The following is a 22,563-nucleotide window of genomic DNA, read 5'->3' as shown; positions in this document are numbered from 1 at the left end:
CTGATTGATTCTTGTCTGGAATTCCCAACAAAGGAGTCCTCCAGGCAGCAACCAGCTAGCCATAATCTGATATTTTTTGAACCCTATTGCTCAAATCTAAATAATTATAAGAGCTACCCTTTCCTCCAAAACATTTAATGTAGCTTTGAATGTATAATATATAACATGTGTTCAGAAGTCTCATTATTTACATTTATACTGTTGTGATGCATGTTCTTCTAATGCTGAAACCTTTGCGTATTAAATTGTAAGTTATCCTCAGTATTTTTAAAAGGTAACTTTATTGGAAAGAATCTCTCTCTCTCTCTCTCTCTCTCTCTCATCTGCTCATTTCCTACATGAATGAGGAAGATATGCCAAATCAGTGTATTAGATTTCATCAGATACATCTGATATGAATTTGTTTGACCTCTGGTAAAATGTACAATAACACTGTGCTAAGTCCAATGGCCTGGTTGTAATTATAGGTCATGTTTGCATCACATAAAGAGCGTGACTTCCATAATGAAGTGTAGTAGCTTTAGTAACAATAGATCAGCAAACATGTCCAAGCCATGTTTTTGCACTAAACTTGTATTGACCAATTTGGAAATTGTGGGAATAGTATTTTGTTAGGCATTTTCATTTGATGTAAAGAGACATTCTGATTAGCTGCCCTGAGTCCCCTCAGGGGTACAAATATTTGAAATAAAGTAATAATGAAAAAATGAAGTCAGGAGAGTATCATTTACCAAAATAACTTTAATTCCATCTTATGACAACCTAAAGGGAAACTATTACAGGGTTTTCTTGGCAAGATTTCTTCAGAGGAGATTTACCATTGCCTTCCTCTAAGCCTGAGAGAGTGTTTCTTGCCCAAGGTCACTCAGTGGGTTTTCATGGCAGAGTTGACTTGAACCTTGGTCTCCATAGTCCTAATACATTACCCATTCTAGTACATCACAGTGAGGTTTTACTAAAGGGTCATGTGTCTACAGCAAAGGTTCCCAACCTTTGGGCCTCGGGGTGTTTTGGACTTCAGCTCCCACAGTTCCTAACAGTTGGTAAACTGCCTGGGATTTCTGGGAGTTGAAGTCCAAAATACCTGGAAGCCCAAGTTTGGGAACCACTGGTCTACAGTGACATGGCTATGATCCATCTCCTGATCCTCCTAAAAAAGGCCCCACCAACTGAAGGAGTTCTTCAGCACTGGCAATGTTCCTTGCCCACTCTGTAAGTGTGGCTCTCAGCTTTGACACTGTCATTTTAGGGTGCATTTGCTATCATGGCAATAGTGCTGTGATCATAAATATGAATGGCAAAATTTAAGAAGTCATATGATTAACTTATGGCATTGCAAATGCTTAATCACATGCCAGTATTATTAAACTATCTGATATGGCAGGCCTAGTTTTATTCTCTCTCTCCATTATTTGTGCCACATGATTATCATGTTCATATAGTATCCTGGAAATTTAATATAGACTGGCAGCTGATGTTCATGCTGATCACCACTTCATGTAGTATTATTTTAGAATATGGTAGTGAGCAGTACATTCAATATCTTTAGTAAGCATTCTACATTAGGGAGTTAAAAATAATGTTTCATGTTAAAATAAACATTTTTAACTCCCTAATTTTTAACACCCTAACATTTTGAAGTGACTGGACTGACCTTGAAGGAGCTGGGGGTGGTGACGGCCAACAGGGAGCTCTGGCGTGGGCTGGTCCATGAGGTCACGAAGAGTCGGAGACGACTGAACGAATGAACAACAACAACAACAACAACAACAACATTTTGAACACAATATGGTTCCTATATTTGTTTCTAAAATCGATTTGTATTTGGGGGGTTTTTTTGTTTCGATATTTAAAATAATTACAAAATTTTCCCTTAAAAAAGTTCGGTATTTACGAAATTTCGTTAATATTAACGAATCAATTCGTTAAAATGGCGGACGCGGTTGCGCGACGTGAAAATAATAGTTTTAAATAATAGTTTTAACCTCGGAGAAGGAAAGAGGGGGGAAAGAGAGAGAGAGGAGGGGTGAAACAAACCACTTTCTGCCTTCGTGAATGTAAGGGACAGTGAAAGCAGTACTGAAAGATGGCCATCCATTCTTAATAATAGTAATAATAATAATAAATATAATTAATATAATAGTTTTAACCTGGAGAAGGAAAGGGGGGGGGAGGAGAGAGAGAGGAGGGTGAGATCTCTATTCTGGTTTGACAATGCTTCTTCTCAATAATAATAATAATAATAATAATAATAATAATAATAATAACAAACCACTTTCTGCCTTCGTGAATGTATGGGACAGTCAAAGCAGTACTGAAAGATGGCCATCCATTCTTAATAATAATAATAATAATAATAATAATAATAATAATAATAAATATAATTAATATAGTAGTTTTAACCTGGAGAAGGAAAGAGGTTAGGCAGGCAACAGGCAGGTCTCTGAGTGCTGCACTGCTGTGTCTCTTTGCCCAATGCACGCAGGCCAGAGTGAGGAACGAGGTGAGGTGACGACAGGAGGAGAGGAGAATTTGATCCACTTAAGCAGAGGCCAGGGACCCGGAAGTGGGGTAAATGCCGACCGCTTGCAACCAGGGAGAGGGGAGGGAAACAACTATAAAACCTGCACCAGACACATACGGAAATAATAACGAAACAATAACAAAACAATTACAAAATAGCTTTAAAAATTCGTTTTGTTTTTTAGTTGCTCCTGGATGGTTTGTTATCGCTTCGTTTACCCAAAAAATAACGAATTATTAATGAATTACGAAATTAACGAACGAAACCTCCCAGCCCTAATATATATATATATATATGTAAACATGTCCATACCAGAAGATGAATGTCTTATTGAAATTCAATGTACATCTGCTTTAAAAACAAAATTGGACTCTGTGCCTCTTAATGACTTTTGGGTAGGACTGACAGACTTACATACCCATCAGTAGCTGGAAAGGGTATTTGAGCAATGCTCCTCTTCATATCCCACCTATCAATGCAAGTCAGGGTTTTCAGCTTATGCCTATACCAAAAAATTAAAAAATTAAAAATAGGAGTAAGTTGGATAACACCCCAGATTTACTTATTCTGTTGTTAGATATGGGCCTGTTTCAAAACTACTTTTAGTTTAAAAATGAAAGGATTTAATTAATCATTTTAGTTGTGAAGCCAATCTTTTCTTGTATTTATTTTCCATATTTCTAACCTACCCTTCTCAACCTCTGAGGGTTGTACCAAAATAAAGGTGTGTGGTGATATTTGAAATGTTTTCTCTTTATTTCCAAATGTACAACATTATACGAAATACTCAGGCAGTAGGAACAGACAAAAGAAGAATAACTTTGCGGGTTCACAATGCTTATGAAAAGAGATAGTGTTCTATGGGGGGGAGGGGGGAATCTTCTGTAGAGTTCCATGGCCACAATTTTTTGGGAATTTCTGTCCTACACCACTATTTATTTAAAAAGTCCATTATTTTGCAAACTGACTTTGGACAACCTTTGACATAATGGATTTTGTTCAATAGGTGAATTATCAGCCAAAGGTTAGAAACGGTTATTCTTAATTCTTAACAATACTGGATATCATCCATGGTATACACATTTTCTCCCATTTTTCTTCATAGCTAAATAGGGTGTGTATATTTTTGAAAGTCATAAAACAACATAATCTGAACAGGCATGAGCCATAGATAAGTGTCTCTCTCACACAACTATTATTCCTTGTCTCCAAATTGTACCAGCCCCATTTTAGGAATTAAACACATTTGGTTTGATTTCAAAAACTTGCATAAAATCTCCTCTTTCATCAAAGACTGTCTAAAAATAGCAACTTTGGCAAGAATTGAAGCCAAACATTCCATAGATTGCTGATATGAAAGCAAGCCTAAGGTGATTTAAAAGACAACCTCAATTAATTTGCTAATCATCGCTTAGATCTTACATCAAAAATGTAGGAAATTTAATTACCCTATTTCACATCTTGGAAATAATTCAAGAGAATGAATTTTTGTACTCCTAATTTATGAATCGTGCCAATTATTTTAGAATTATTTTAACTGCCAAACACAACGAACATTAACACAAATTAAGTAATGATTAATATTTTGTGGTTCTTTTCCATTAAAGGTGATTGTTTTTGACTTTCTATAAGGGAATTTCAATTAAACAATACAACTGATGTGCTAATTATACTATAAGGGAGTAATGTCATTTTCTCTTGAGTATCTAACATTTAGAAATACATTTTCTGCAACTCTTTAATCTTCTTTGTCTCAGTGAGTTTAATTAAAAATAAAATGCTATATAGGTCTGAGCAAGAAGCTTAGGAAGGAAAGTATTGTATGTCCCTGAAAAGACAAAACACTCAGATTTACTTGCAAAACTGGGGGGGGGGGGGGGTGGAGGAAAGAGAGAAGGTTGATTTAGGATTATCCAAATGAGAGGATGAGGGGCTGCAGTGGCACAATGGATTAAACCACTAAACTGCAGCACTGCTGACCAGAAGGTCGGTAGTTTGAATACACAGGACGGGGTGAGCTCCTGTTAGCCCCAGCTTCTGCCAATCCAGCAGTTTGAAAACATGCAAGTGTGAGTAGATCAATAGGTACCGACTTGGCAGGAAGGTAACGGTGCTCTATGCAGTCATGCTGGCCACATGACCTATGTGGTGGCTCTTTGACTTAGAAATGGAGATGACCACCAACCCCTGAGAGTCAGACATGACTAGACTTAATGCCAAGGAGAAACCTTTACCTTAATATAGAGGATGAGAAAGACGAAGACTGGCACCTGAGAAATGGCTTGTGATAGTTTCTGGGTTTGTCTCTGTGTGTGATGGAACTTCATGCCCCCCCCCCCCCCCCCAAATCCCAACACAGTCATGAGAGTCACCTATGCACACACAAGAGTAGAACTAAATCAGAGTAGGATGTTCTGTGTCTTGAGTACAGAGACATGTGAAGCCATACAGTGGATGAAGGAGTGAGAAGAAGAAAGGATCTAAAGCACATTTTTTCATCTCAACAGATAATGTACTTCCTCAAATGCTTTGTCAACATTTTGTGCTGTGAAGGAGTCAACCTGACATGTATTAATTTGGTGTAGTTGTTAATCCTACTTCTCAGGCCCCTTCTACACAGCTGAATAAAATCCCAAATTATCTGCTTTGAACTGAGAAATATGGCAGTGTGGACTCATATAACCCAGTTCAAAGCAGAGATTGTGGGATTCTCTGTCTTGATATTCTGGGTTATATGGCTGTGTGGAAGGGCCCAAAGGGTCCATATCTTAATTCAGTTTAGAGGTGAAATTTAAATCAACACTATTGGGAACATTATTCCTCTAATCATAATTAACATGTGGGTGGAATTTGGGGTGGGAGGATAGGGTATAGATTGTAGGAATTAGACAAATAACCCTTTGCTTCCTATCTGCCAACTGCCCTGAAAATTGCCTCCTGCTACATAGTTAAGCTGAGGATGGAAGCAAAACCATCCTTTGACAACAATCAGGCCCGTAGCCAGGATTTCGTTTCGGGGGGGGGGGGGGGGGGCTAAAAAATTTTCAGGGGGAGTTTCGGGGGGGGGGGCTGAGTCTGAGTGAAAGAGGGTCTAGCCTAGCAAACCTTTTGTATCATTACCCCAATACCCCCATACATATGGGATATATTGAGAATGGTGATCAAATCATGATATTAATAAACATAACAGTTTAAATAATGCACCAGTAAGGCCTTTTTGCGAACCACCATGAGAATTTCGGGGGGGGGGGCTGAAGCCCACCGAGCCCACCCCCTGGCTACATGCCTGACAACAATGAATACCCAGATCTTTTAATGCTCATGGGTCACACAGTGTGTTGCAGCAGTGCTAGTGCAGTTTCAGCTATACAGTTGCAAGCAGGAGAAGGATAAAACAGAACATGGTCTTAAATAAAAATATTGAAGAATGGTAAAAGTTGCAATAATACAGATTTACAAAACCCTGGCTGTTGGCACACCATACAGTCAGGTATCCCTGCCAGCTTTCTTGCTGTTTCCTAAGTAATGTGCACTTCATTTGTGTTCTTCAGTTTTTCAACAAGTAACCAGGATATCCTTATCATAATAATTTTACACCCAGATGAAAAGTTAGAGGATATGGGAAAACTCAAACTTAAGTTTTCACATGCATCCTTACTTCCCATTTGAGTGTCGAATTGGATGTACTCTTAGGACCCTTCTACACTGCCAAATAAAATCCAGATTATCTGCTTTGAACTAGATTATATGGCAGTGTAGATTTAGGGCCCTTCCACACTGTCATATAACCCAGAATATCAAGGCAGATAATTCACACTATCTGCTTTGAACTGGGTTATCTGAGGGCCCTTCCACACAGCTGAATAAAACCCCACATTTTCTGCTTTGAACTGGAATATATGGCAGTGTGGACTCAGATAACCCTGTTCAAAGCAGATATTGTGGGATTTTCTGCCTTGATATTCTGGGGTTATATGGCTGTGTGTAAGCACCCTGAGTCCACACTGCCATATAATCCAGTTCAATGTGTATTTTATACAGCCGTGTGGAAGGGGCCTCAGATAATCCAGTTCAAAGTAGATAATCTGGATTGTATGGAAGTGTAAAAGGGGGCTCTGTCTGTATTTAGACCACGTGGGGTTAATGTGGGAAGTTTCAATATCCAACTCATTTCTTTTTTTTATGCAGGATCCTTTTATTTTGAAAACAACATTTCGCAAGGACCTCAAAATGTACATCCTTGAAATAATTATAATATTCCAGAAAATGGTCAATGAAAGGGGCACCTGGTCTGATATTCCTAATGTTTCTAAGGTGTTCCCATATGGATTCTTAAGGATCTATATGTTTTTTTCTTGAATATAATTAGTTGCAGGGATATCTAGTCGCATAAATCTCATATGAAATTATGGTCCACAAACTATTATATGAAATGCGTACTTGCTTACTGTAGGTGCAAAGTCTGCATGGGTGATGGGCCTTTGAGGTTATCACCATTGCTGATGGTGAAAGGTTGCGAAGGGTATGTTGAACAGTTTTGAAATAATTTCTTTTCAATGTGTCATGAATGCTATGAGCTCTCTTAAAGGAAATGAGAGGTTTTTCTTGGCACCTATGTATGTCCCACAAAATGTTGCCAATGTTTTCTAAGACTACTCTGCAGTTTTGGGGTTATGTTATCCTGGGTTGGACTGCTGCTTTCCTGTTTTGTTTTTTTTTAAAAGATCACTTGGTGTAGACCTATTGAGACAGTTAGTAATTAAAGACTCTGGATAGCCTCTGTAGCTGGTAGCAAAGGGTCCTTCCACACAGCCCTATATTCCAGAATATCGAGGCAGAAAATCCCACAATATCAGCTTTGAATTGGGTTATCTGAGTCCACGCTCAGATAATGTGGGACTTTCTGTCTTGATATTCTGAGATATAGGGCTGTGTGTGGAAGGGCCCTTAGTGGCCTTCTACACAGGCATATAACCCAGAATATCAAGGCAGAAAATCCCACAATCTTCTTTGAATTGGTATATCTGAGTCCACACTGCCATATATTCCAGTTCAAAAAAGAAAATGTGGGATTTTATTCAGCTGCATGGAAGGGCCCTCAGTGGCCTTGATTCATCTACAAAGAAGTCTTCCCATCTTGCTCAGTTTCCTTTAATACTCAATAACTTATTACATGGTAAATGATTTCTCAGAAATTCAGGGTGTGTGCAGTCGAATCCTAGATAAGTATTTCCAACTGTGTTTTTAAAGAGATATATAGTTTTTTCCTTCTTTTTTTAACAGTGATGTTCAAAATGGATCTCATTAAAGTGATTGTGAATATCAACTGAATGTTGTTATTTATAATACTGACACATCTCTAAAAATCTCCCAAAACCTCCTGATTTCTTGTTCAGATGAGAAACACATCACCAATAAATCTGCACCAACTCCCTCCAGTCTTTTTCTAAAGACTGGTAGGGAAAATAATCTCTCTCCAAACTTTCCATATACAGATTGGCTACTTCTGAAATCATGGCGAACCCATTAATTTACTAATAGAAGTTATTACCAAATCTGTATGCAGCCAATTCAGCCAATGTGTGACTCCAAAATAATATGAGAGGATATCTGTCAGTTCTCCTTGTCTAATGTCTGTGTTATTGTATACAAAACCTGGCCTTGAGTGCATCTACATTGTTGAATTAATGCAGTTTTACACTATTTTAACTGCCAAGGCTCAATGCTTGGGATCACAGGAGATGTAGTTTAAAATGATTTTTTGGTCTTTTCAACTAAAATGTGCTAGTGTCTCACCAGACTACAACTTCCAGGATTCTATAGCATTGAGCCATGGCAGTTAAAGTGGAGTCAAACTATTTATTTGGCAGTGTAAATATAGGTTGTTGTAGGGGGTTTTTTGGGGCTATATGGCCATGTTCTAGAGCAGGGGTCCTCAAATTAAGGCCCGGGGGCCGGATGCGGCCCTCCAAGGTCATTTCCCTGGCCCTTGCTCAGGGTCAATCTAAGTCTGAAACGACTTGAAAGCACACAACAACAACAACCATCCTATCTCATCAGCCAAAATCAAGCCCACACTTCCCACTGAAATACTAATAAGTTTATATATGTTAAAATTGTTCTTCATTTTAATTATTGTATTGTTTTAAAGTGCCTTGTGCGCTACAAATAAGATATGTGCAGTGTGCATAGGAATTCATTCATGTTTTTTTTCAAATTATAATTTGGCCCTCCAACAGTTTGAGGGACTGTTTGAGGGACTGTGACTCTGTTTAAAAAGTTTGAGGACCCCTGTTCTAGAGGCATTATCTCCTGATGTTTTGCCTGCATCTATGGCAAACATCCTCAGAGGTAGTGAGGTCTGTTGGAACTAGGAAAATGGGTTTATATATCTGTGGAATGACCATGGTGGGACAAAGAACTCTTGTCTGTTGGAGCTAGGTGTGAACATTCAACAGACAGACAAGAGTTCTCTCAGAGCCATCCAAATATTTCTAAAGAAAAGCACACCAAGAGAAAGAGATGCTCTTTCTTTCTCCCAAGCCCCCAAATGTGCATGTGCACCCCTCCCACCTGTCCTGCATGTTCCCAACTCCCAGTCAATCCCACTAGAATAAAAATAATCAAGAAAATAAAGGAAAATCAAAAAGATGCCAGAGAGAGGCCAAGCCAAACCAAAAAATCAAGCTGAGCGGTGACAAGGCAAAGCAAGGCAATTGGACTGAAGCACAAGGATGCAACTGGAAGCAATGGAGGCAGTCGCCCGATTAAATAGACACAGCTTGCGCAAGATACATCACAGTGTTCTTCTATTCCAATTGGCAGGAGTCACAGGGAAACCCTGTGCGAGGAGGAGCACGTGGAGGTGGCCCCTTTGCACTTTGCATGATTCTGAAAAGGAAAGGAAGAACTGTGATTGGCTGCCATGTGGTCTCCTTATGGATTGGAAACTGTGACAGCTGAATCCTTGCCGTTACAGCCATCCGACCAAGTTGAAGAAGCCGGATTGGCCGAAAGAAAATGGCTAAAACGGATCTGCGGACAAGCCTAATGGATATATATCTGATAATTGGCACAAGATTTCATTTTTTAAAATTCTGGGATGGCTTGAATGACCAGAGCACCTTCTTTGCCTGCTTTCTTTAAATTTTAAATCTTAATCTTTGAAAAGTAGCTACAGCTGACTCTATAGGTCTAGAGGGCAGGAAAGCATTGAAGTCGTAACAATCATTTTTGAGTCTGCAGATTTATCTATAGCTTTTAAAAAAACAAAGGATGTTTTTTAAAAATGAAATAAATCTGATCTTACTTGGGTAGGATCATGGCATACAGTTAGTACAAAAGATAATTTCTCCAAAATCTGTAGTTTTTGAGAAGACAGGAAAGCTTGGAGAAGATAATGATGCTGAAGAAAATGGAAGAAAAAAGGAAGTGGGGCCAACCAACAGCAAGATGGATGGATGTTATCCTTGAAGTGACTGGCTTGACCTTGAAGGAGCTGCTTGTGGTGACGGCCAACAGGGAGCTCTGGCGTGGGCTGGTCCAGGAGGTCACGAAGAGTCGGAGCGACTGAATGAATAGACAACAACAAAAAGTTAATTTAGAAAGTTTAACTACTATTGAACTGAATCAGAGAAGTTCTGTTGTGTGTCACTAGGAGCCCTTCCACACAGCCCTATATCCCAAAATACCAAGGCAGAAAATCCCACATTATCTGAGTGTGGACTCAGATAACCCAGTTCAAAGTAGATATTGTGGGATTTTCTTCCTTGATATTCTGGGATAAAGAGCTGTGTGAAAGAACCCTATGTCTATTGTCCTTGGTTTTATGTGTGGGTTTTTTGTGGGTTTTTTTTGCAATTTGTGATAACCAGAGATGGAATTGTTTTTTGTTCTATTTTCTTTGTCTGAGTACGTGATAAAGCAGTAGCTTGAGCACCAAAGTATTAAATCAATAAGGAAAGTGACATCAGCATGAGCAGCTAAGATTATACCATACAATAACAAAACACTGCCATGATGTAGTTTGAAGAATGAAGCTTCCAAAATGCTTTCTAAATTTCAGTAAAGCAAAAGTCATGTTGGAATAATAAGAGCAAAATCTATGATGGAATGCAGATTACAGTGTGGTGCTCCAGTTACAGTCAGGCAACAGGAAATTCTTAGATTCTGATTAGTGAAAGGGGTGGAGGGCCTGGAATATTTCTTTAATGAAAAAACCCATATGTTCTTACTGAGTCTGTTTGGTTTTGTACAGCAAGTTAGATATGTATGACTAGGAAATAACATGCCCATGTTTAAAACATCTTTAGAAATGTTAGCACCATGTGCTGATTTGTTGAGCTGTTCAGTTTTGATTTTATACAAAATTTCATTGTCTGTGCATTAAAACATAGCATATATTTCCAGTAGCCATCAAACAATATTCTTCTCCTATTCGATTTTGGATTCTAAGCAGAGTTGGTCCTGGCTAATACTTGGATGGGAGACCACCAGTGAATACCAGTTGCTGTAGGTTATGTTTCAGAGGCTGGAAGTGACAAATCCACCTCTTAGGTCCCATCTACATTACCATGTAACCCAGTTTCTGAATACAGATTATCTGTTTTGAACTAGATTATATCATAATATGACAATGCATTTCTTGCTTAAGATAACCTTATTAAATACACAAGCTCATTACAATTGAACAGCCTGCTTGAAGACACCGTGTACCCAATTTTTCCTCTTTTATAAATCTTGAAGATTGGATGTGTAAGAAGAGTCACATTTACCAAAGGAAATTACTTTCCTAATCACAGGCGGCGATACTCCACAGGAGTCCTTCCAGTCAGAAGTTGCAAAGTCCAGAGTGAATCATAGATTACTATCTCCTGCCTTATCTTGTGTATTCACAAGGAGCTGCAAACAACGTGTGATGAAAGTGATAGAGATTGTCCAAGATGGTTTGCTGTCTGAATTAAGACTGAAACTGTTCCCATCCTTGTACAGAATTTGAGCAGACTAGCACTTGAATTATACTTCATCAAAGAAGACAAGGCAATCTCCACCACTCCATTTGAGGGCAGATGACTTGCTCATGGTCAGGCTAAATGGTAATAAACAACTTAGTCTTCCAAACCTTTGTAACGAATCCATATCTCATTATCAGCTAGGGAAACAGTAGCAAAAGATCCACTGAAGTGACTTAACTGGAATTATTATTGGAACCATATTATACTATGTTATTTTTAAGGACTTAAGGAAACATCTTTTGGATGGATGTGTGTGTGTGCAGAAGATATACTCAAAGTTTCTGACTGGGGATTTAGATTTGTAGATTTGGATGAATGTTGTACTTCATGAGGTTGAGGCTCTGCAATCAGTGTTCTGCTCTGTTTTGTTTTTAATAATGCACATTTGAACTCTTGGTAATGGGATTGTTTTGACAGCTGGCATATAGAAATATTATTTTGTTGGAAGGCTGGAATTTTAAAAACTCTATGTATATACGTTTTGGAATTCAGATATCTTTTAACCCATGCAACTGCATGGATATAAATATTGTCAATTGTTCATTATTTATTTATTTATTTACACTATTTCTATCCCGCCCATATTAGCCCGAAGGTGACTCAGGGCGGCATAAATAATTTTCTGAGTCATTGTCAGAGAAAAGCCCCCAATGAAATGAAAATGGCATATAATTCTTGCATTTTCTCCCATTTGTTTCCATGATGAGGCTTATGGAGAACTGTTCAGAAACTGCATCCGCTGTTGATAAAAAATATATTAATACAATGACATCAAGCTAAATAGTTAATGAATCTTATTCAGTGAAAGCCAATGCATCCCTTTATACTCAAATGTGTATAATGAAGCACAACAGTTCTATTTGTTTTTACTAATGAAAATGAGCCCAGTCAGCCTGTGATTTTAAACGCAGATCAAGGGAGAAGTGTGTGTTTGTTTTTGTGCTCACTTCCATTTGACATGAAAAATTATCTCACTGGCCTCCTGGGTAAATGGGATGCTGGAAACCATGCAGGGTGAAAAGCAACTTGGCTCAGCAATTTCTGCTGAAAAAAACCGAAGGGATTGTGCACATCTCCTCTTCCCTGTAAACCCAATCACCACCTTGTTGGTGTTGTTACCTGTCACCAAATTAACTTTGACTTATGGTGACCCCATGAATGAGAGACAATAAGTCACTCTATCCTAATCAGTCCTGCTCAGGTATATTCTGAGCCATGGCTTCCTTTATTAAATCTATCCATATATAATACTTTATATAACACTTAATTTATATTCTGCCCTACCTCCTCAAGGGGATTCAGGGTGGATTCCAGTATACACAAAGACAAGGCAAACATTCAATGCCTAGAAGCAATGAAACACAGATAAAGGTAAAGGCTTCCCCTTCTGGCTCTGAGAGGTGGTGCTTATCTCCATTTCTAAGCTGATGAGCCAGCATTGTCCATAGACCATGTGGCCAGCATGACTGTATGGAGTGCCATTTACCTTCCTGCCAAGGCGATACCTATTGATCTAATCACATTTGCATGTTTTCAAATTGCTAAGTTGGCAGAAACTGGGGCTAACAGTAGGAGCTCACTCTGTCCTGCAGATTCAAATCACCAACCTTCCGGTCAGCAAGTTCAGCAGCTCAGTGTTTTAACCAGTTGCGCCACCGTGGCCCACATAGAATATGGTCTTCCTCTTTTCCTACTACCTTCTATTTTGCCAAGCATTCTTGTATTTTCTAGTGACTCAGATCCTCTCATGAGATAACCAGTTTGCCAGGTTTGCTCTATGATCAATTTATCTGATTTTTGTTTGTCTATGGCATCTATACAGCTTATCTTGGGCATTACATTTCAAATGAATTGATTTTCTTCTGATCAACTTTTTTCACTCTCTTGACTTTAAGTACTGGCTGTGTAGCATTCATATGGATAACCTGAAAGGTGTAACTATTTGAATATTAGCCTATGTCTCTGGAGACCAGGGTCTGAAGACTCATCCAGCCATGGAAATCCACTGGGTGACTTTGGGCAAGCCATATTCTCTCAGCTCCAGAGGAAGGCAAGGACTAGTCCCATCTGAACAAATCTAATCCCCCCCCCCCCCCGGGGATGGGTTCACTTTACATTCTCCATAAATTGGAAATGACTTAAAGGTGGATGACAACAAAACATCCATGTCATTCAGGCAACTAGATAGGGGGAGTGTGTCCCTGTTGGTTCTCTTGGATCTCTCTGCAGCTTTCAATACCATCAATACCGGCTCTCTAGGATGAGATTAGGGGGCACCACATTGCAGTGGCTCCGCTTATTCCTGGAGAACCAGACCCAGTTGGTGGTGCTGAGGGACACCTGCTTGAACCCCTGGCCATTGTCTTGTGGAATCTCACAAGGTTCTATTCTTTCCCCCATGTTTTTTAACATCTACATGAAACTGCTAGGTGAGATCGCCTGGAGTTTTGGAGTTCGGTGTTATCTGTACCTGCACATATTTCTATCACCCGTTTCCACCAAAATCCAAGGAAGCTTTTCAAGTCTTGGACCACTGCCTACCAGCTGTGACAGACTGGATGAGGGCTAACAAACCGAAACTTAATCCAGACAAGACAGAGGTCCTCCTGGTCAGTCATGCCCTCAAATGGAGTGGAGGAGATTGCCTTGTCATAACGCCCAGTTGTTTAGTCCCTTGTTGAGTCCCTTGTTGGGAGATGGGGTGGGGTAAAAATAAATATATAAATAATAATAATAATAATAATAATAATAATAACAACAATAACAATAATCTACACTGCCATATAAAATCCAGGTTATCTGTTTCAAACTAGATTATATGGCAGCATAGGCTCATATAATCTAGTTCAAAACAGTTTGTTGGGATTATCTACTTTGACAATCTGGATTATATGGCAGTGTAGATCCATCCTGTGTGAGTGAGTATGTGAGGTTTCAATCAAATTATCTTTTATTCACACAGCATCCAAGTGGGACAGCGATGTTATGTCAAGGACTACTGAGCTTCATGTGTAATCGAAAAAGACTTGGGCACCCAAAGAATTTGTTGTCCAGAGGAGTTGAAACTGTATGGTTATTAAGGACTAGCTGTACCCACCACAAGTTGCTGTGGCCAACCTTCCCTCCCTCTTTCTCTCCTTCTTTCTTTCTCTCTGTCCTTCCCTCCCTTTTAGTCTTTCCTTCTCTCCTTCCTTCCTTCTTTTCCACATTCCCTGCTTTCCTCCTTCTCTACCTATTCTTGGACTGCCAACTCCCAGCAGTCCTCCTGATTGATTTATCTACCTATCTATATAGCTCTATTTAATGTATCTACCTTATCTTGCTGGGAGTTGCAGTCCAGGAATAGGAAATTGGAAATATGCCAGGATTGGGATGCTCTCAAAAAAATCTAAGGAGAAGAAAGCTTGCATCTTAGAAGCAGTGCATTTGGATCATCCTCCTCTCCTAAAGGGCCTGGTCTAGGGGATGCTGAGAGCTGTAGTCTGGAAGAGAGTGTGGATATGCTATTGTATGTTATTGTTTGCTGAGGAGTCTTTTTTGCACATGCGCTGTAGCATCTTTTTGCTTTTTTGGCTTTTTAAGTCCTGTCTACTGTGTTTTTCAGGGTTTTATGACTGATGGTCACTTGTTGGCTGATAGGTGTATTGTATCCAAATTTGGTGCCAATTTGTCCAGTGGTTTTTGAGTTATGTTAATCCCACAAACAAACGTTGCATTTTTATTTATATAGATGGATAATGGCTGGTTCTTTTAAGTGGTGCTGAGTACCACAGTTATTGACTAATAAGAATGAGATAACATACTTCTAACATAAATAACACATACTATGCAGCTTCCCTTTCACATTGAGTTTGTGCCAGTGAGACAATGTGGTGGGGAATAAAAGGAAGGAAGTGTCCAGTGGGTGGGTGGGTGCGGAGGGGATCAATGCTTTTACTGGCAGGATATGAGGCAGCCGTAGTGCAGGATGGTATCTGCAAAACAGGGCAGTAGTGATTGGCTGAAGTTGAATGATTCAGGGTAAAACCTTGTGAACATGGGGAGGAAGTTAATAGCTGAAGATCTTAAGCAGAGCATGAATGCATTAGAGAAATTTCCTTCTTTAGTGTCTCACTCTGAAATTTTGGAGGAAAGAAAACCCAGTGAGTAATGAATGAAAATCAATTTACGTATCAGTTAAGTTGAAAGCTTTTTTAAAGCAAAAGTGGCAATTTAATTACATTTATTTTTTTAACTCAAACAATATTGGAATTTCAGCATAAATGTAATTACAGAAATAAGCAAATAAATAAATAAATAAATAAATAATTGAGAGAAAGAGATAACAAAGTTTACATTTCCTAAGTGGTTCTTTGATAAATGAAACTTGCATTACGGTTATAGTGCCAGAGTTTAGTTAATTCCTTTTGGATAGAGTTTAAAATAAAAAGTTGTGAGGCTACTCAGTGGGGGTGGCATCCAAGTCACCCTTCCATGTCTGACACAGAACATGCATCGAGGCTCCTGATCTGTCCCAGGAAACTGATTTTTGATCCTCTTTTAATTGAAATCCCTGGGAAATCGGTGAACTGAAGATAGAGATGTGGTTGTAATTATGGGGAAAAAAGAGGCAAGAATGATGTTTGTAGTGGTGTTAATGAGCAGTGCAGTTTTCAAAAATTCACACAGCTAATTCTTTATCACGTAAACTCAAGACAGGGAAGCAGAGAAGTGTTGACTGAATCCATGGATGGTTAGGGTACAGACTTTTAACTTCAATTTAAATATTAATAGAACATAAACATGATAATTACAATTTCTCCAATTGTAATGTAGATGTAATTGAATTGGATTTCTTAAAAAGTTTATTAATGGCATTATCTGTTTTCATTAACTCTCGCAACTGTATCTAGCAAAACCTCTGAAATTTCAGTGGCTGGATTAGGATTGTAGTAGTAGTAGTAGTAGTAGTAGTAGTAGTAGTAATCTTTATTTATGCCCCGCCACTATCTCCCTGGAGGGACTTGGGGCGGCTAGCATGAGGCCAAGCCCAAACAATTACAATAAAGCAGAACTACATATAAAACAGACAATAACATCAAATAAAATGCTTAATAATAACATAGTAATGAAAGGAAAATAACAAAAACATAATAAAAACAAATAATAAAATGCTAATAAAATTAGACAGAGAAGGCTAGGCCAAATGCAATGAGTAAAAATGATAAAACCCATGGGTGAGATAGGTAGAGATAGATAGTGTTATGACTAGTGGAAGGCTCAGACGGGATAACAATAAAGTTAATCTCCACTGAGGGATGAGATGAAGAGCATCAGAAAGGCAGATTGGTCTGGAATGTGGCATGAAAATTGATTGTTCATTCCCCAAAAGTACACCGGAAAAGCCAAGTTTTTAAACTTTTTCTAAAGGCTGCCAGGATGGGTGTCTTTTATTGAGTCCTTTCTGGTTCTTTCCTCAACCCAGCCTGTGCTCCAACCTTGGTTATGGTTTCTTGAACTCTTATTGTTCTTGTTGAGTCACTATGGACTTGCTTTGAGCCCTGGCCAACATTTTGTTCCAAATAACAGGCTGACCTTGTTTTGCTCAGCTTTTCATATCAATTGCAATCCTTTCTTCCTTTCCATTCTCACTTTTTTGCAGTTTTTGGCTTTCCTTTCTGATTAACTGTATGTCTCCATTAACCTGAGTAACCCCAACTTGAGTATGCATAATGGGGAAAGCCCTCTGCTGTAAAATACAGATGGGCCGGTGATGACAATAAGTTCTGAACAAAAATATACTTAGCAGTCCTAGTTATTTCTCGAAAGAATGAATTAACAAGCAGTACTATCCAAAGTTTCCTTTTGATTGAAATGTATCCTTTTCTGGATTCAAGAAAAAGGTTATTATTTCTCTGATCGCTACCCTTTAGCATCTACTATGTCTCCAAATTGTAAGTAAAGTGTGAAAACATAAATGACATTGTAGCTATTTTTATTTTCCAAGTGGAACACAATGGAAAAGGACTGATGAGCTTGATTCCTGAATTGCCACTTAGATTTTGGGGTCTGGGGGCCCTTCCACACAGCCATATAACCCAGAATATCAAGGTAGAAAATCCCACAATATCTGCTTTGAACTGGGTTATTTGAGTACACGCTGCCATATATTCCCCCCTTTTGCAGAGCTATGGTCCACTCATGCCTGCTCGCCCGCCCGTCCATGGACTGGGGCCTCCCTGAACCACTCGTTGAATTGCTCTGGACTATGCCAGAGCAAGGCTCTCTTACTCTGCCCCACTGGCTCGCTGGCCATGCCTCAAACTAGGGTGGAGACGGAGAGGCGTCCGCCCAGAGGGAACCCTTGCTGACCAGAAAGGTTGAGACTTACCATTTTCCTGGCCCACCAGCCACCCTCCCACCCGCCCCAGACTGGGGTTGGGGTTCCGGTCAACTGGGAGTGTGGTAGACCAGGAGGGGACTGGAAGGGAGGGGGTACCCTGGGAGGTCAGGGCATCTCCTGGAAGGAGGGTGAACCACCACCGCCACGTATCATGGGGTACATACTGCGGCCAGTTGACTCTGGGACTGGGACCCGCTGGGACCTGCGGCTGATCTCACAGTACTAAAAAATATAATATATTGTATTTACATGTTACTTGTAAGCCGCTCTGAGTCCCCTTCGGGGTGAGAAGGGTGGCATATAAATGTCGTAAATAAAAAAAAAAATATTCAATTTCAAAGCAGAAAATGTAGGATTTTATTCAGCTGTGTAGAAGGGGTCTCTGTCAACTCAATCCAAAATGGTCCCAGATCCAAAATGCATAGCTCTAATAGCAACAATCTTGCATCACATCACATTGGCCTTTTCTTAGATCTAAAACCAGTTGTTTTAAATTAGGCATTTTTCTTATAGAGTTGTGAAATCCAATTCCCAGAGGCAATGGGGGAGAATTCTGCAATTGTGTGTATTTTATTGTGGCATGAAAGCACCCACAGAAAACCTTCCAAGGAATGTGACTGAGGGGCTTCTAATCTTCACTGATATCCTCACAACTATATAGCCCAGGGTGATACGGGCATGATAAAGGCCAATAAAACATAGCCCCTGTTCCACTTAATTCTTTTTAATGATTACATAATACTATTTTGATCATGTTGCTTAGCATATAACAAAGCACAAGGAAGAGGGTGGATGCAAGACAATGACATTTAAATTTGCAAAAGACAGCAAAAGACAAAAGCAAAATCCTTGGCCTTGCTGCCCTCAGGATAACCTAACAATGACAAATGAAGATGGGAATGTCTTTGTGTGCTGGATGGCTCACAATATAATTGAGTCATTCTCTCAGTTGTTAGCAAAGCCAGGATGGAGAGCTCTTTGTTCCCTAACCCTGCAGGCATCTGAGTACACACATAAATTGCACAGTGTTATGGACAGAGTGTCAGATTGATATTTGGGAAATACAGGTTTTGGTCCTCACTGATCAAACTCACTTTGGGTCAGTCACAGTTTCTCAGACTGTTGCTTAGCCCATAACACACAGGGTTGTTGTGAAGACAGAATGAGAAAGCAAACTGGGTATGTTGCCTTGAGCTCACAGTACGAAAGATGAGATACAAATGCAAATAACACATATGCACGTACGGACAGCCATATCAGTTTTGTTCTGTTTAAAACAAAGGGCACATTCCTAGATTGGCTCAGAAGATTTGCTGATATCAGTAATCTGTTATTTAAAACCAATTTGCTTGTGGGTGATGTAATGAAGTGAAAGAAGGAAAGACATCTGTAGAAAAAAGTATTTGTAAGATGGCAACAATTGTTTTGGGGTTTCCCAGTTTAGCACTCTTCTGTTGCAGTAGTTTGAAGTCATTGTTCCGCATCCTAGCCTCCAAGGATGCTCATTCCTCCCTATGACTTCCCCTCACATCTTTATACAGGGCCCTCGTCATGTCTCCTCTCAGCCTTCTCTTCTGCAGCCTAAACATACCCCGCTCTTTAAGTCACACCTCATAGGACTTGTCAACATCTCCCTTCAATTGAGGTTCCCAGAATTGGACGCAGTATTCCAGGGGTGGCCTGACTAAGGCAGAATAGAGGGGTAGCGTGACTTTCCTGGATTTAGACACTATACTCCTATTTATGCAGGGCAAAATCCCATTGGTTTTTTGCCGCTGCATGACATTATTGACTCATGTTTAACTTGTTGTCCACGAGGACTCCAAGATCCTTTTCACATGTACTGCTGTCGAACCAAGCATCCCCCATTCTGTATCTTTGCATTTCATTTCTTCTGCCTAAGTGGAGTGTCTTGCATTTGTCCCTGTTGAAATTCATTTTATTAGCTTTGGCCCATCTCTCTAATTTGTTAAGATTGTTTTGAATTCTGCTCCTGTCTTCTGGAATATTAGTTATCTCTCCCAATTTGGTATCATCGGCAAACTTGATGATCATGCTTTCTAACCCTTCATATAAGTCATTAATAAAGTTGTTGAACAGAACTGGGCCCAGGATGGAATCCTACAGCACTCCACTCATCACTTCTTTCCACTCATTCACTTCTTGATCATCTGTCCAAAGTATGACAACCTCAATTGAGTCATCTCCTCGCCTCTGATACTGGAGGTGATAAATATCCATCCTTATTAGTAGGCATGGGTGGCCCCATTCCCTACCTACCTACCTACCTATCTACCTATCTATATCTATCTATCTATCTATCTATCTATCTATCTATCTATCTATCTACTATATTTGTATATCACCCTTCTCAGCCCTTAGGCGACTATTTAATCCCTTTGAAGCTATCCAGTCTGACAGTCATAAGTACAGGTTGTAGTTATGCTCATAGTATATCCTATCATTTAATCTTTATCCTGTTCTGTATCTACATTTTGTCAAATATCTTCATGACCAGAAGACAGTACTCTTCAGTCGTGACTGGTGGCTCTCATGTTAGCAGAACAGTGAATCCTATCCAGGCTTTGGCTAGCTTTAAGGGATATATTCAAGGTGCTGAACCTATTTAGTAACAGGATTCAGGACATTGGAGATCTCCTAGATTAAACCCTGAGTAGAATCACCATTTTGCTTCCATGGGAACTAGCAGGCACTACTGGTCCTCTTCCAAGTAAGCAATCATCCTCTACAGAAAAAAAACCCCATTTTGTGTAACAAATATTTATGCATCATTATTCTAACAAAAGCAAATAAGGAAGTAAGAGTAAAAAATCCTACAATAAAGTGGCACTTCTATTTTTCATAGAAGGAGCTTATGCTTGGTGCTAAAATCTGTCCCAAGTTTTCTTTTGGCATAGAGCAGGTCAATCATCATACACAGGTTTTATTTAGTTATAGAGGACATTGAGAGTGATTTAAAAACAATATATATCTAAAGTGACTAGGTATTTTCCCAACCTATGCTAAAGTTATGTTATTTATAACATGATATTATTGTGAAAATGTTAGAACCCTTACTTGCTTTCCATGTAGAATCTCACTCATCAAAAGAGGGACTGATAATATCAGTTGTTGTCAATACTGATTGCTTGTTGAATGGTTGTATTTGGAATCAGAACTGATATATGATCTTATATGACAGTGCTATGTGTACTATAAGTGGTGTGGACTTGCATACATGTTTAAATCTTATTGACATGGGGTGATCATTATAGTATGCCATAGGATTTAGAGCAGCATTAATAATTTGGAATGTCACAAAGGCAACACAGTGTTTCTTTGATGAACACATGGAAATATACCTGGTACACTGCGTAATATGTAAATGGAACAATTTCAGAATAATTCTGAGTCATTCAAAAGTTATCCTACTATTATTTAAGGGTGGCAGAGTAAGTGACAAAAATGGCATATGATTTTCTCTCCCACCCGCCTTCAGCATAGAAGGGTGGAACTCTTTCCTGTTTCTTTTTTCTTTTTGATTATGTTCCCGAGAGACTATGGAAGGGTGGAGTATTTCCTGAGCTAATCTTAAGTGATTTTTTTTTTAAAAAAATCTTATTAATGTAAGATGCAAAAACTGGAAACAATTGTGATCAGGTTTAAGCTGTGGAAGATGTTAAATTATTATTGCTGTGTCTCTTTCAACACCCACAGGACTCTGAACTGCAAACTACATGAACTACAGAGAAGATACCAGTCTTGGGAGTAGATCTAGATTAACTTTAGCATGTACCACATTGACCTGCTCTTGAAATTCTCAACTCATATATTCTTGTTCTATTCTGGTTCATTTCCCCGACCAGAAATGATATCAGGATAGGATTATATCACAGCCATAAATATAGATGGCGTTTCACAGAGTAATGTAAGTAAAAACACAAGTTTCAGTCTTCTGAATGTTATGTGTGGATGTTTTATTGCATTTTATTTTATTGCATTTATTATTTTATAATAACCCTATCAATGAGAGATCTCCAAGTCATCCTGTCCCCAATAATACTGCTCAAGTCATGCAGACTTAGGGCATTTACTTCCTTAATTGAGAATATCATCTTCCTCTTTTTCTGTTGCCCTTGACTTTATCAAAGATTATAATCTTTTGTAGTGAGTCATCTCTTCTCATGATATGGCCAAAGTATGGCAACTTCAGTTTAATCGTTTTTGTTTCTAGGAAGAATTTAGGCTTGAATTGCTGTAGAACCCATTCGTCATTTGGATTTCCTGTCACCTTCAAAATCACTGTCTCCAGAGCAGTTTATGCTATACCACCAACTGCCCCAAATAAAAAAAGTCAAATTAATGAAATGGAAGTCCAATTGGTAGATGGATCAATAGTCAAAGCCGGCAGAAGATGCTCTTCGTAATAAAGATAAACTACTCCTCCAGTAACAAAGATGGACCATGCTCAGATTGGAAAATTGATCCTATAGGAAGAGTGTATCCCTCTCTACCAAAAGCAAACATCAACTTGGAGAGATGAACCATTTACCAAAAAGAAACCCATTTTCTTCTCTGGATATTAACAGCTTCTATTCCCTGATAACCAGGGCTCACACCTAATCAATATGTATATCTGCAAT

The sequence above is a fragment of the Anolis sagrei genome, chromosome 4 (genome assembly GCF_037176765.1).
Source record: "Anolis sagrei isolate rAnoSag1 chromosome 4, rAnoSag1.mat, whole genome shotgun sequence".
Classification (NCBI taxonomy): Eukaryota; Metazoa; Chordata; class Lepidosauria; order Squamata; family Dactyloidae; genus Anolis; species Anolis sagrei.
Note: the sequence above shows the minus strand (reverse complement) of the source record.